Raw genomic sequence first — 14,715 nt, 5'->3', positions numbered from 1 at the left:
CAACCTGTCTTGAATTCCTCTGTTATTGCCTGGAGGACGATGATGAATAAGAGGGGGATGAAGGCTGATCCTTGGTGGACCCCTACTTCTGCCCGGAATTCTTCACTATACTCATTGCCAACCCTAACCTTACTAACGGCATCTCTGTATAGGGTCTGTACAGCCCTTATTAACCATTCATCAATCCCCAGTTTCCACATTGCCCACCAGATAAGGGATCGGGGGACCCTATCAAAGGTTTTGTCCCAAGTCCACAAAAGCCAAGTATAGGGGTTTATCTTTGGCGAGATATTTCACCTGCAGTTTCCGTACCAGGAATATAGCATCAGTGGTGCTTCTACCTGGTACAAAACCGAATTGCATCTCATCTAAGCAGACTCTCTCCCTAATTAGTTGGGCTATGAACCTCTCCATGACCTTCATCACCTGATCCAGCAGTTTCAACAAACCCTTGTAGTTATTTCTGTCTAAAGCATCACCTTTACCCTTGTAGCAGTTGACTATGGCGCTGCTTTGCCAGTCATTGGGTATGACTTCATCATGAACTACCTGGTTTACAATATGGCCATAGCCCACACTACCAGATGTTTTACGCATCTCAGCAGTGATTCTTGATGGGCCAGGGGCTTTTCCTGGATTCATACCCTTAATTGCTTTATCTACCAGGGTGCTGTCTGTTCAGATAGCTGGTCCCTCTACTGCGTCAACATTTGGCAGGCTCTCCTCCTCCCATTCATTCTCCATGTTCAGCAGTTTTCACAATGGCTTCCCCAAGCCTCTTTCTTTCCCAAATCATTAAAAGCAAGTGCACCATCATCCATGTGGACACATTTCTCTCCTGTGACATCACAATTTTCTCTCACACACAGTCTTGCAATCCGAAATACTTCAGTTCTTTGGTCCTCACGTTGCTGGACATTGGCAAACTTCTTTTCTGCTTCTCCCTTGGCTATCTATACCTGTCGCCCAGCCTCCCTTCTGGCTATCTGGTACAGTTCCCTGCTACCCCGACTCTTCCAGGCTTTCCAGGCCTGTTTCTTTGCTCTAATGGCTATGTCTACCATATTATTCCACCACCACGTTACTCTAAATCTGGATGGGACTTTGCACCGTCTGGAGACTTAGTCTGTGGCATTCAGTAAGCTGCCCCATAAGAATTTCCTTTTATCCTCTATGTCCGAAGTCTGTAGCTCCTCTTCCCTCTCATCAGATTTCTTGATGAAGATGTCCCGAAATCTCTGACCATGTGAAGGGTTCTTTAGTTTCCAAATCCTTCTTTCCTGGATTGGTTGCTTCTTGGCATCCTTCTGGCCTCAAATCTAAAGTCACTAATGACTAGTCTATGCTGGTGAGATATGAGATCACCATGTCGTGCACATGTGGTTGTGATGCATGTGCCTGGTGTACTCTCATCAGATGGGTAGTCATGAGGGTTATATTGGGCTTCATGCAATTGTACCCCAGTGTCACTTTGATGGCATGCGCTGCTCTCTCACTCAGTAATGATAATAATAATAATAATAATAATAATAATAATAGTAATGATAATTTATTCTTTTATTCTTTTACTTGTTTCAGTCATTTGACTGCAGCCATGCTGGAGCACCACCGAAGAAATCAACCTCAAGACTTATTCTTTGTAAGCCTGGTACTTATTTTATTGGTTTCTTTTGCTGAACCGCTAAGTTTTGGGGACGTGAACACACCAACATCAGTTGTCAAGCAATGGCAGGGGGACAAACACAGACACAAACACACACACACACACACACAAATATATACATATATACAGAGTACGTAAGGTATTTGAGGGCATACCTTTTTGGGGTCATGGCTGCATTTTTCGCTAACTCTGTATAATCTTTGTTTCAGAAAATAATAATGTCAGACCCTCAGCTTACTCAAGAAATGAAGAGGCATGCCGTTATTGTAGTTATAAAGGCTGAGCATAGTGATTTAGAAATATCTTGATTTTTAAAAGTTGCCAGATCTTTCGTCTGCAAAGTTTGTAAGGAGCTAGAGACTGAAGATGGAAACGTATCACCAGTATCAAAGAATAAAAAGCATTCTAAATGCTCTGAAATCATCAGAACACCTGAATTTATCCAGAAAGTTCAACAGACCATTGATTACAATCCCAGAAAGTCCATGAGATCATTTGCAAAAGATCTCCATCTGAAAAATCCAGCAGAAGAGGATTTGATTTGGTTTTCCACAAACGAGAAAAACTTCAACCAAGACCAAAAAGTTAACAGAAGAAATGACAGATAGTTATGTGCAAACCCTTCTGAAGTTCCAAGTGTTATGAATACAAAATTTCCGGCAACTGTCATGGTTTTAGAGGTTGTCAGCAATGAAGGACATGTGATGCCTCCTTACTTCTTCCTACAAGGCCTTAGAGTTAACTCTGCTGCCTACATTGAGGTCCTGGAAATAATTGTTAAGCCCTAGATAGACAGTGTATGCAATGGAAGGCCATATCTGTTTCAGTAAGAGTCTGCAGTATTGCACATGGCTCCAGTAACACAGGAATGGATGGCTGAAAATTTTCATGATCACATAACCCCTAACATTTGGCCTCCTAATTCCTCAGATCTCAATCCACTGGACTATTAGATGTGTAGTGTTGTTGAGAGAGAGGTCAATGAACATGCCCATAACACTGAAGATTCTTTGAAAGATGCCATAGTCAGAGTAATGTCCAAAATGAACCAGGACCACTTGATTAGAGCATGTAGATGATTTAGATCTCATATGGAAGCAGGTGTCGAAGCTGAAGGTGGTTTTATTGAATAACAGTATAGAAAAGAAGGTTATTTTTTCCTCATAGTATTTTTACTAAATAAAGTTATTATCTATCATTATATATCTGTTTTCGTTTTTATAAACATAAATCTATCCTCAAATATCTGACGCACAACATATATATATATATATATATATATATATATAAATGATATATAAATATATGCATATATATATATATATATATATATATATATATATATATATACATATATATATATGACAGGCTTCTTTCAGTTTAATAAATAACAGTGATCCTTTCTACAAAAAGCACAAAGCCTGAAACTTTGGGGAAAGGGACTAGTCTATTACATTGACCCCAGTGTCAACCAACCAACCAGCCAACCAACATTTATATCAACTATTATTATACAGAAATGTAATATACATACATATATAAATATATATACACACAAATACATTTGATATGCTATAATATAATATAATAGTCCAACCCATGCTAGCATGGAAAGCGGACGTTAAACGATGATGATGATGATGATGAATATAATATTAATATATATATATATATATATATATATATATATATATATGAGATCAACTTTACATACTTTATTTCATTATTTTAATTCATGAATTTTTAACTATGCACTATAAATTTACTGCCCCCCAAAAGTGTAAATTATCTTCCCTGCCTCGAATAATGAGACTCAGCAATTACCTTCTCTTAGATTTATTTACATACTAGTTCATTTACAAATAAACTCTCATGAAACCAATATGGACTAAAAACTCCAAAATCACAATATTTTCACCAATTTCCCAGTCATGATTAGCAAAATACAAAACTGGTAGACTATATAAATATTTTATCATAGACTATATAAATATTCTATCATATAAAACATATAAAAAAAATATAAAAATTTTGTGCATTTTCCTTCTTTTGTAATATATTCTTTTGTAATATATAATGATTATATATTTTGTATGTGTATTTCGTGTGCAAGATTCTTGATGTGGATACGTGTGTTGAAAGAAATACAATTAAACCTTGGGAGAGGCATTATGTGTGTGTTTATTACCGGCATAATGCCTCTCCCAAGGTTTAATTGTAATGATTATATAAACATATATGTAGTACATAGTGCAGAATTGATACTAGTGCTGGTGCCACATAAAATGCTTGTGCTGGTGTGATGTTAAAAGCACTCAGTACATGCTATGGAGTGGTTGGCATTAGGAAGGGCATAGAGCAATAGAAACCATGCCAGGACAATGGAGTGTGGTGTGGCCTTTGGCCTTACCAGCTCTGGTCTAACCATTCAGCCCATGCTAGCATAAAAAATGAACATTAAATGATGATGATGATGATGATGGTTGTGTGCATATGCATTTATATATAGCTTAGACTATTTGTGGACCTGTTTCCATTTTCTCTTTCTCTCTCCTTCACTTTGAAACAAACATGAGTACCATCTAATGTTCATTTGTCTTGAGCTATTTGAATTTAATAGCATTCATTGATTATTTGACACCCTGCACTGAGTTGGCATGGTGAGTTGAAACAGGCTGTCTGCAGATGTAGGATGATAATGAGATATTAAATATTAAAAATATATAAATAACATAACGTTCTGAGTCACTTGCTGGTCTATAATAATTTGAAAGTGAAAAAAAAATTTTTTTCTTCATGAGATTCTTTCTCTTATATGAAAATATGAGTTAATCAGTCACAAAATTGCTTATATTGAGAACTAAGGTGTTTCAGTCACCATAACCAGTAGGTTAATATTTGTGGAACAACAGTTGAAGGTGAAGAACTTAGAATAATATGAGAAATCTATGTGTATCTCTTGCATTCTTTGAGTAATAACACACAATGAACTGCTGCAAACATAAGAATTGTTAAATCTAATGTGTATCATCATCATCATTTTGTCTGCTTTCCATGCTAGCATGAAATGAATGGGTTGTTACTGTTGGAATACTTCCTATTCAGAGTCACTTAGATGAGTCAAGGGTCCACTCTTTGCTCATACGATTCATTTGGCATAGTTTCTAGGACTGAATGACATTCCTAATACCAATCGCTTTACAAAGAGTACTGGGAGCATTTCATTGTGTATATATGTGTGTTTGTGTCTTCTTTTCTTGACATTGTGTGATAGTTGTAAACAAGCATCACTGTCATACAAGCTATGTTATTTGCTTCCAATCTTCAATGGAAATATGTCTAATCATGGAAAAATATTACCTTACTTGTAAACAGCTAAAGGCTAGTAACAGGAAAAATATCAAATGTAGAAATATCTACTTCAACGGTTTCTTATTTCTTTATTGCTCACAAGGGGCTAAAAATAGAGGGGACAAACAAGGACAGACAAAGGGATTAAGTCGATTACATCGACCCCCAGTGCATAACTGGTACTTATTTAATCGATCCCGAAAGGATGAAAGGTTAAGTCAACCTCGGTAGAATTTAAACTCAGAACATAAAGACGGATGAAATACCACTGAGCATTTCGCCCGGCGTGCTAACATTTCTACCAGCTTGCCGCCTTATCTTCAGTGGTTTCTGTCTGACTCATGCAAGCTTGGGGACATGGAGATTAAAACAATGATATTAGTGACAAAAACAATTAATCATCAAAATTCCACCCTGTGCAACTGTTCTGTTCCCAGTAACTACTTTCTATAGTCAAAACATAAGCTCATATCCGCTTGACTACAAACATTCAAATAAGGATTTATTTGTATGCACCATCTGCATGTAACATTTAGCTGTTAACGATAATTCAGTAATATATCTTAAATGGAGTAGATCTTGTGAAGATAAAGAACACTATCTTTTATCTTTTACTTGTTTTAGTGATTGGACTGTAGTCATGCTGGGGCCTTTAAGTGTTTTGTCTGACCAGATCAACTCCACTATTCATTTATCTAAATCTGGTTCTTAATCTATTGGCTTCTTATACCAATCCTCTAAATTCTAGGAATATAAACAAATGAAAACTGGTTGTCAAGTGGTGAGAGGGACAAACATAGGCACAAAGGCACACACACACACATATATACATATACATACATATATATATGTGGCAGATATTTGTGTCATGCAAACTAACACCTGTGCCTCTAGTATGTAAAAGCACCCGTTACACTTTTGGAGTGGTTGATGTTAGGAAGGGCATCTAGCCATAGAAATCATGCTAAATCAGACTAGAGTCTGGTGCAGCCCCTCAGCTTAACCAGCCCTGGTTAAACTGTCCAACCCATGGAGAAGGGATACTAAATGATGATGAGGATGAGGATGAGGATGATACATACATAAACAATCACACATATATAAATGCATGTATATACATACACACACACACACACACACACACACATATATTTTATATTTGGTGAAGAATTGAAAAACTTGGAGTCAGAACAGCGAGTAATCTCAGTGTTGTATTAAACAATTATGATACCTACTTTTTAATTGAGTACTTTTACTTCTTGTCAGTAAATTCAAACTTATTTACAGTATATCTGCATATGTGTATGTATGTATGTATGTATGTATGTATGTATGTATGTATGTATGTATAGATAGATAGATAGATAGATAGATAGATAGATATATATATGTATGTACACCTATATCCAAATTCTGCATCCCATTATCAATCTCCTCAAGTAAAAAAATAAGGTCTTTGAGATCTGACAAACAGTGGACATCGTCAATTGATGTTTCAAAAATTTTACATGGATACAGCCATGTAGAATTTTATTGTGCAAGAATTTGTTTGTCTTTTGTCCATTTGGTACAAACATTCATGCAATTCTTTCTCACTATTTTAAGGGTTAAACTCTAATATTAGATGGAATTATATATCAACTAGATCAACAACTTAGTTGCATCAATATTAGAATTGACAGGGTCCTGCACTGAAATAAGATGAATGATGCAAAGACAGAGCAAAATACACATGTTTGTAGATGTGCAAGAATTGAGATAAATGAACCTTTCTGTTGCTGTATTTCTGTTGAAATTCCACTGCTTTTGTTTATATTTCTGTTGCTATAACTCAGTTGAGATCCACTGTTCTTGTTTCAATAGAATGGCACTCCATCAGAACAGCCTGCTTATGAAATTAACATGCAAGTGGTTGAGCACTCCGCAGACACGTGTACCCTTAGTGTAGTTCTTAGGGAGATTCAGTGTGACACAGAGTGTGACAAGGCTGGCCCTTTGAAATACAGGTACAGCTCATTTCTGCCAGCTGAATGGACTTTTTGCTTCAATTAATTTTGAAAATAAAGCAGAATTTAGTCAAATAACTTTGTCATTCAAATTTGAAACATAAATTAACATGAAATTTTGATGCAAGGTTTTAATTTAGATCTCTTTAAAATATGAACTTCCATCACACTTTTATGAACTTCCATCACACTTTTATGAACTTCCATCACACTTTTATGAACCAGCTATCTCTATCTATTGCTGCCTATTCTTTCTGTCCAATCTTCTGTACCATTTAGATTCACCTTTCCCTCCCACTGTACCTTGTGGCTATGTTCCAACACATCTCCATCATCATCTATCTCTCTCTCACTTTGTTTCTCTAACTTCTTTAACTCTATGTCTCTTTTCTCTCTTGCCTTTTCTAATTGTAGTAGCCAAGCATCTCCTCTATAGCAAGACACATATTTCTATCCCTCTGCTGTTCTTTCACCACTCAATTGGCATAAAGCCATCTCTCTTAATACTACTCCCAGTCTTGTGGGGTCTTTGTCTTGTAAGTTACTCCGTGACCCCACTAGTACTGGTGCCACATATAAAAAGCTTGGGTGTCATGTTAAAAGCACCCAGTACTCTTTGTGAAATGGTTGGCATTAGGAAGGGCATCCAACCATAGAAACCAAACCAAAGCGGACAGTGGAGCCTGGTGCAGTTCTATAGCTTACCAGCTATGATGATGATGATGATGATGATGATGATGATGACAATGACGATGATGATGATGATGACCAGGGGCTAGTCTCGGGTAGGTTGTTATTAGAAGGGTTAATTTTGTAGGAAAAAATTTAAGGCAATAGAAAAGCACCACTGTAATACACCAGGTTGCTCTATTGATATAGATGTTCCACCGAAAGTCAGTTTGACCCGACAGTTTAATCGATCCATTTATACAGATGCACCTATTGCATGTGCATGAGGAGTCTCTATGTGGTTGCTCAAACTGTTAGAAATAGCAGTCAAAGCTTCTTCAAATCACAACTATTATCTTGAAAAAAAAAAAAAGAAGGTAAAGAAAGGATATATTAGATGTGATTTTAGATATAAATAATATTTAAAAAATTGAAATAAGATAAAAAAAAACTAGTGAGGTGGGCATGGCTGGAAGAATTCTGGCTCAGAGCTGGCCCAGGGTTAAACAAGGAAAAGAGTACATTTTTGTAGATATGTATATTTATTTATATGTGTATAATAAATAAATGCAGACCAATGAAGAGGCTTTGAAAGTGCGTAGGTGTAAAATACACCTGTATGATCTCATATAGTAAAATATCTGCATAGATACACACATGAACACATACAGATATTACACTATTTTACTCTATTGCACACCTCTAGCAGGCAACTGCTATCACTAAATTTGCACAGATATATGCCTGTTTGTGTGTGAGTGTGTGCGACTGTGTGTGTGTGTGTGTGTACATGTGAGTGTGTCTGTCAATGTGAGTGCATGTGTGTAAGAGATAAAGAGAGAGAGAGAGAGAGAGAGAGAGAGAGAGAGAGAGAGAGAGAGGAGAGATAAGAGGGAGAGAAAGAGGGAAGGAGGATGTATATTGAATCTTTTCTCAGCGAATAAATTTGCTCTCATTTATTGATCTTGATGCTAGAGCTTACCTGATATTTGAATTAGATTCATACTGAGCCAACACTGTGCATGTGTGTGTGTATGCATTTGTGTGTGTATGCATTTGTGTGTGTATGCATTTGTGTGTTATTATATCTGTTTGTATGTGAATGTGTGTGTGTGTGTATGTGTATGTTAGCAAACAGTCATATTTTGCACTGGTGTACAAGATTGATACTCTTTACATCTATAAACACAACCACCACATACCTAATCAGTCATCAAAATCTATCGATATATCTTCAACAGACATTCATACAAGTGTTTATCTTCTTTGTTTTTAACACTAACCTTCCATCTACATCATAAAACAATGTTTTAAACCACAGCTTTTGAAGGGAGACATTTCAAATTTTAAATAGTTTAGGAGTGGCTGTGTGGTAAGTAGCTTGCTTACCAACCACATGGTTCCAGGTTCAGTCCCACTGCGTGGCACCTTGGGCAAGTGTCTTCTACTATAGCCTCGGGCCGACCAAAGCCTTGTGAGTGGATTTGGTAGATGGAAACTGAAAGAAGCCTGTCGTATATATGTATATATATGTATGTGTATATATGTTTGCGTGTCTGTTTTTCCCCCCAACATCGCTTGACAACCGATGCTGGTGTGTTTACGTTCCCGTAACTTAGCGGTTCAGCAAAAGAGACTGATAGAATAAGTACTAGGCTTCCAAAGAATAAGTCCTGGGGTCGATTTGTTTGACTAAAGGTGGTGTTCCAGCATGGCCATAGTCAAATGACTGAAACAAATAAAAGAGTAAAAGAGTAATATTGTTTGGTCCTGATTATGCTGGAGTATGTAGAAGTGAATATAGCTGAATTGTTGTCATTTTGTCCCAAGTCAGCAAACTTATAATCAAAAAAATTCCATGTGACCATCCCAACTTTTTTTTTAAATACAGGTTTATTGTCCATGTAGTAATTTTTACATTCTCTCAAGTTTCATAACCATATTTCTGTTGAAATACACTGCGTTTGTTTTAATTAATTTTGAAAATAATCAAGAATTTAGTAAAATAAATTTATTTACTCTTTTACTCTTTTACTTGTTTCAGTCATTTGACTGTGGCCATGCTGGAGCACCGCCTTTAGTTGAGCAAATCGACCCCCAGGACTTATTCTTTGGAAGCCTAGTACTTATTCTATCGGTCTCTTTTGCCGAACCGCTAAGTTATGGGGACGTGAACACGCGAGCATCGGTTGTCAAGCGATGTTGGGGGGACAAACACAGACACACAAACATATACACACACACACACACACACACATATATATATATATATATATATATATACACACATATATATATATATATATATATATACACATATATATATATATATATATATATATATATATATATATATATATATATATATATACATATATATGACGGGCTTCTTTCAGTTTCTGTCTACCAAATCCACTCACAAGGCTTTGGTCGGCCCGAGGCTATAGTAGAAGACACTTGCCCAAGGTGTCATGCAGTGGGACTGAACCCAGAACCATGTGGTTGGTAAGCAAGCTACATACCACAAAGCCACTCCTGCGCCTATTTATTAAACTTATATTTGGAATATAAGTTAACAAAAAATTTTGATGTAAGGTTTTAATTAAATTTTTTTTAAAGCTGGAAATTTATAACATAAGACCAAGGGAAATGTTAGGTGGTTTGATATGAAAAGGGTTAACACGGACTGATTTTCTAGTCTAGTCTTTTGAAATTTTTTATCATTGATTAGTCAGAGATGTGTCAACATCAATGACTACTGTAGTTTTTCCCAGATGTGTTATGCTCAAGTTCTAAGTTAGTACTAATATGTTTAATATAATCATAGTCATCACCGCTGCTGCCACTGTCACCGTTGTATTCGTTGATGTTGTTGTCACTGTTTTAACGTCCAGTTTTCCATGCAAGGGCTGGATGGAATTTATTAAGGCAAACTTTATGTGACCAGTTACCCTCCCTTTCAACAGCTCTTGGCTGTTTCCAAGCAAAGTAAAATAATTCCTCATAGCTGGACATATTTTCATGGAAGATTGGAAATGGATTACACCACTTGTATGATGGCCACACTCATTTACAACTCTTGAGCAATGTCATGGCAACAAGACACTCATAACAAACACATACAACACACATACACAACACATACATACATACATACATACATACATACATGCACACACTCACACACACACACACACATATATATATATATATATATATATATATATACATACATATATATATATATACATACATATATATATATATATATACATACATATATATATATATATATATATATATATATATATATATATATATATATATATACAACAGGCTTCATTCAGTTTCTATCTCCCAAATCCACTCACAAAGATTTGGTCAAGCTGGAGGTAGAGTAGAAAACACTTGTGTCCAAAGAGCTATGCAGTGAGACTTAAGCCAAAATGATGTGGTCGGGAAGCAAACCTCTTAACCACACAGCCTGGTTTTGCCTATAAGTAAACAAAATCTAATCGAAAATTAGTATGCGGTCAGGAAAAAACATTAACTCAATGGCTAATGTCACTTTAATGATTTCAACAAACATGGGAGATAATACTGGACATATTTGTCTCCTCAGTGAAGCATGATATTTAAAGTGATGTCTGATTGTGATGACACAAGAATGAAAGACAGGTGCATTGATGTAGAAGGAGTAGAGTGTAAATAACCAATTTAGGGAGGCAATGGCTGATATAAAAACAGAAGGGAGAAGAAAACTGATCATTTATGAATCCAGCATTGCAGCATATATTTTGTGATGGGGTTTTTGTCCAACAGCCAAATATTGGAATAAATGCTTGCTTTTACTTTTTAATCCCTCAAGGGACAAAAAAGCATGAATCAGTGATAAAATTCACACATATCAATCATCTATACTCCACATCTACAAAAACTGGACTTATACCTCGCCAAAATAAATAAATATTTGCCATGGGAAGTTCAACAGCATTCAATAAATTGAAGTAATGGATAACAGTTTAGTGGAATTAATATTATGTTTGAATTGGCTAAAGTTTGTACGTGGGTAGGCTGAAAAGTTCATAGGTTGACTATAACAGAGTGATACTAGATCTGTGAAAATCTTTTATGCATTGATTTCAGTTCTTATTATTATTAATAACTGCATTGTTTCTTTTCAGGTAAACTGACAGCTGACTGTTCAAAAAAGACTTCATAATTAACTATTTGTGACTTCTCTTGAAAATAAGTTATCATCATGATGTTATCAAATACCTGCAGAAAAATGGTTTAGCCTCCAGGGACATTTATGCTGACATGGTTGCTACATTAGAGTACGACACTCCAGTTTTATCAAAAGTACAAAAGTGGATTTAGGAAAGTAAGGGAGAGTCTTCAAGATGACCCTGTGTCTGGACATCTTGCAACTGCCATCACTGAGGAAAATATGGTAATGGATGACTATAAATCAAATAGCCAATGCTGTTAGCATATCTTGTGAGAGAGTTGAGAATATTCTGCACAATGAACTTGGCATGATAAAGATTTCTGCTTGGTGGGTATCACATCTTTCGACACCTGATCAAAAGCACACCAGGCTGATCACATCATAGGAAAATCTGACATTGTTTCAGGCAGATCCAGCTGGTTTCCTTGAACATTTCCTAAGCCAGGATGAGTGTTAGGTTTATCACCCTGAGCCAGAAATAAAGAAACAATCGAAGCAGTAGAAATACCACCACACTCACCTGCATCAAAGAAGGCTATGGTTGTCTCATCTTCAAGGAAGGTGATGGCCTCAGTTTTTTGGGATGCAAAAAGCATTGTATTTATTAAGTATCTTCATAAAAGGCCAAACTATCAATAGAGAGTACTAAGCAATTATGAAAGGCTCTCAAGCCCAAACACTTAGGAAAATGACAAAAAGGGTCATTTCATCAGGACAATGCTCCAGCACACAAGACTTTGGTTTCAATGGCCACTGTGTAAGACCGTAGCTTTGAACTGGTGGATCAACCTCTCTATTCTCCTGATTTGGCTCCATCTGACTATCATTTGTTCTCCAACGTGAAAAACCGCTTGGCTGGGAACCAGTATTGCAGTGATGATGACATCATATCTGCAGTTGTTGACTTTTTTGAATAACAAAATGAAAACTTCTTCATTGGTATCCAAGCACTGCAACACCAGTGCAAGAAGTGTGTGGACTCATTTGGTCATATTCCATGAGAGTATCTTGATCAGTCTATGAACTCTTTAACCGACCCTCATAATCAGATGACAAACCTGAACAGTCACTATTTAGAAGCCCTTAAGCTGGAAGTTAACCCATGTGCAATCCATCACTGATTTCAGTGACTTCAGTACTGTTAGCCAACCAACAATCATCATCATCGTCATCATCGTTTAACGTCTGCTTTCCATGCTAGCATCAGTTGGACGATTTGGCTGAGGACTGGTGGACCAGGTGGCTACACCAGGCTCCAATCTGATTTGACAAAATTTCTACAGCTGGATACCCTTCCTAACGCCAACCACTCCGAGAGTGTAGTGGGTGCTTTTATGTGCCACCGGCACGAAGGCCAGTCAGGTGGTACTGGCAATGGCCATGCTCAAAATGGTGTATTTTACGTGTCACCTGCACAGGAGCTAGTCCAGAGGCACTGGCACGATCTTGCTCGAATGTCTTAACACATGCTGCAGGCACAAGTGCCAGGAAGGCAACGCTGGGCACAGGTGCCATCACGATTTCGCTTTCACTTGCCCCAATAAGTCTTCGCAAGCTGAGTTTTGTGTCCAATGAAGGAGACGACGTTGGCATGGGTGCCAGTCGTCGAATTTAGTTCGATTTCGATTTCACTTGCCTCAACAGGTCTTCGCAAGTGGAGTTTTGTGTCCAATGAAGGAAAGGTACACATAAGTGGGCTGGCTACACCCCTGGTGGAGGCAACAATATACTCATCAATTAACATAAAAAATATTTGTATCATAGTATTTTGTGCTTTTTCTTTGTGAATCCTTTTTTTTTTTTTTTTTACTTGGATCAGTCATCAGACTGTGGCAATGCTGGAGCACTGTCGTTAAGAATTTTAATCAAATGAATTGACCCCAGTACATATTTTAATTTTAAGCCTGGTACTAATCAACTAGCCCCCTCCCCAAAATTTCACGCATTGTGCCTATAGTAGAAAAGATTATTATTATTATTATTATTATTATTATTATTATTATTATTATTATTAGTCAAGACGAAGAGTGCGATTTTAGATGTTTCATTTTTTTAACAATATTTCGACAGAACGTCTGTCTTTCTCAAGTTCAAACCAAAAGGTGATTGAAAATTCAAAATTTCAGAAACCAAACGTAAACTATGAACGTGAGTAACCAGCGTCCATACGTTGATAGAATGACATCATCAGCTTTTGTCAGTTTTTTAATAAGCAGAAAGAAAGAAAGAAAAAGGAAGACAACAGAAAAAGAAAAGAAAAAGAGAGAAAGAAGAATATTCAATCAAACAGTTTTGTATAAATTTGATGATATTCTCCTGTCATCTTATTCATTCCTCCAGGGCGTGATGTCAATAACCCGCCAACATATTTCTCCTCATACATTCTGAGAAGTGAAAGTGGGGTACATTCAGGATATTTTTTGAGAATGTGCACTTTCAAATCTTCTTCAAAATTGCAGCCGCTTGAAACGAAATGTTCAGCAAGTTCTGTTGAACTACTGTTCTTGTGCCTGACGTCGAATCTGTGCCCATTAAACCTTTTGTTTAATTGTTCCGTTGTACAACTAACATAAATCAAGTTATGTTTCGTGCATTCTGCACCGTACACTAAATGGGAATCTTTGCAGGTTCCCCCTTCTGTATAAATCATAACATTTCTATTATGATTTTTGATGGTATTCACTTCACTTTCATTGTTGCACAATGAACAGGGCTTACCTCTCTTGCGGCTGTTCTTTAAGGTACAGCGTGTAGATACTCCAATGTTCGTTTTCTTGGAGTCAGATATAGAGGCC

At 36.7% G+C, this 14,715-nt stretch overlaps 2 protein-coding genes across 9 annotated transcripts in view; one reads left to right on the top strand and one right to left on the bottom strand.

The window, feature by feature from the left end:
- The window catches only part of LOC106873894 (uncharacterized), a 155,791-nt gene that overhangs the window by 91,560 nt on the left and 49,516 nt on the right, over window positions 1-14,715 (bottom strand). The window lies entirely within an intron of this gene.
- The window catches only part of LOC106875820 (alpha-crystallin A chain), a 72,001-nt gene that overhangs the window by 26,370 nt on the left and 30,916 nt on the right, over window positions 1-14,715 (top strand). For 2 of the 8 annotated variants that reach the window (XM_089355362.1, XM_089355364.1), the window contains exon 2: window positions 1,579-1,639. The exons of the other annotated variants lie outside the window; for them this stretch is intronic. The gene's annotated coding sequence lies outside the window, so the exon portion shown is untranslated. The remainder of the gene's footprint in view (window positions 1-1,578; window positions 1,640-14,715) is intronic. 8 annotated transcript variants of the gene reach the window in all.

This window comes from Octopus bimaculoides, chromosome 7, assembly GCF_046866305.1.
Source record: "Octopus bimaculoides isolate indiv1 chromosome 7, ASM4686630v1, whole genome shotgun sequence".
Lineage (NCBI taxonomy): Eukaryota > Metazoa > Mollusca > Cephalopoda > Octopoda > Octopodidae > Octopus > Octopus bimaculoides.
This window is presented reverse-complemented; position numbering and strand designations above follow the sequence as displayed.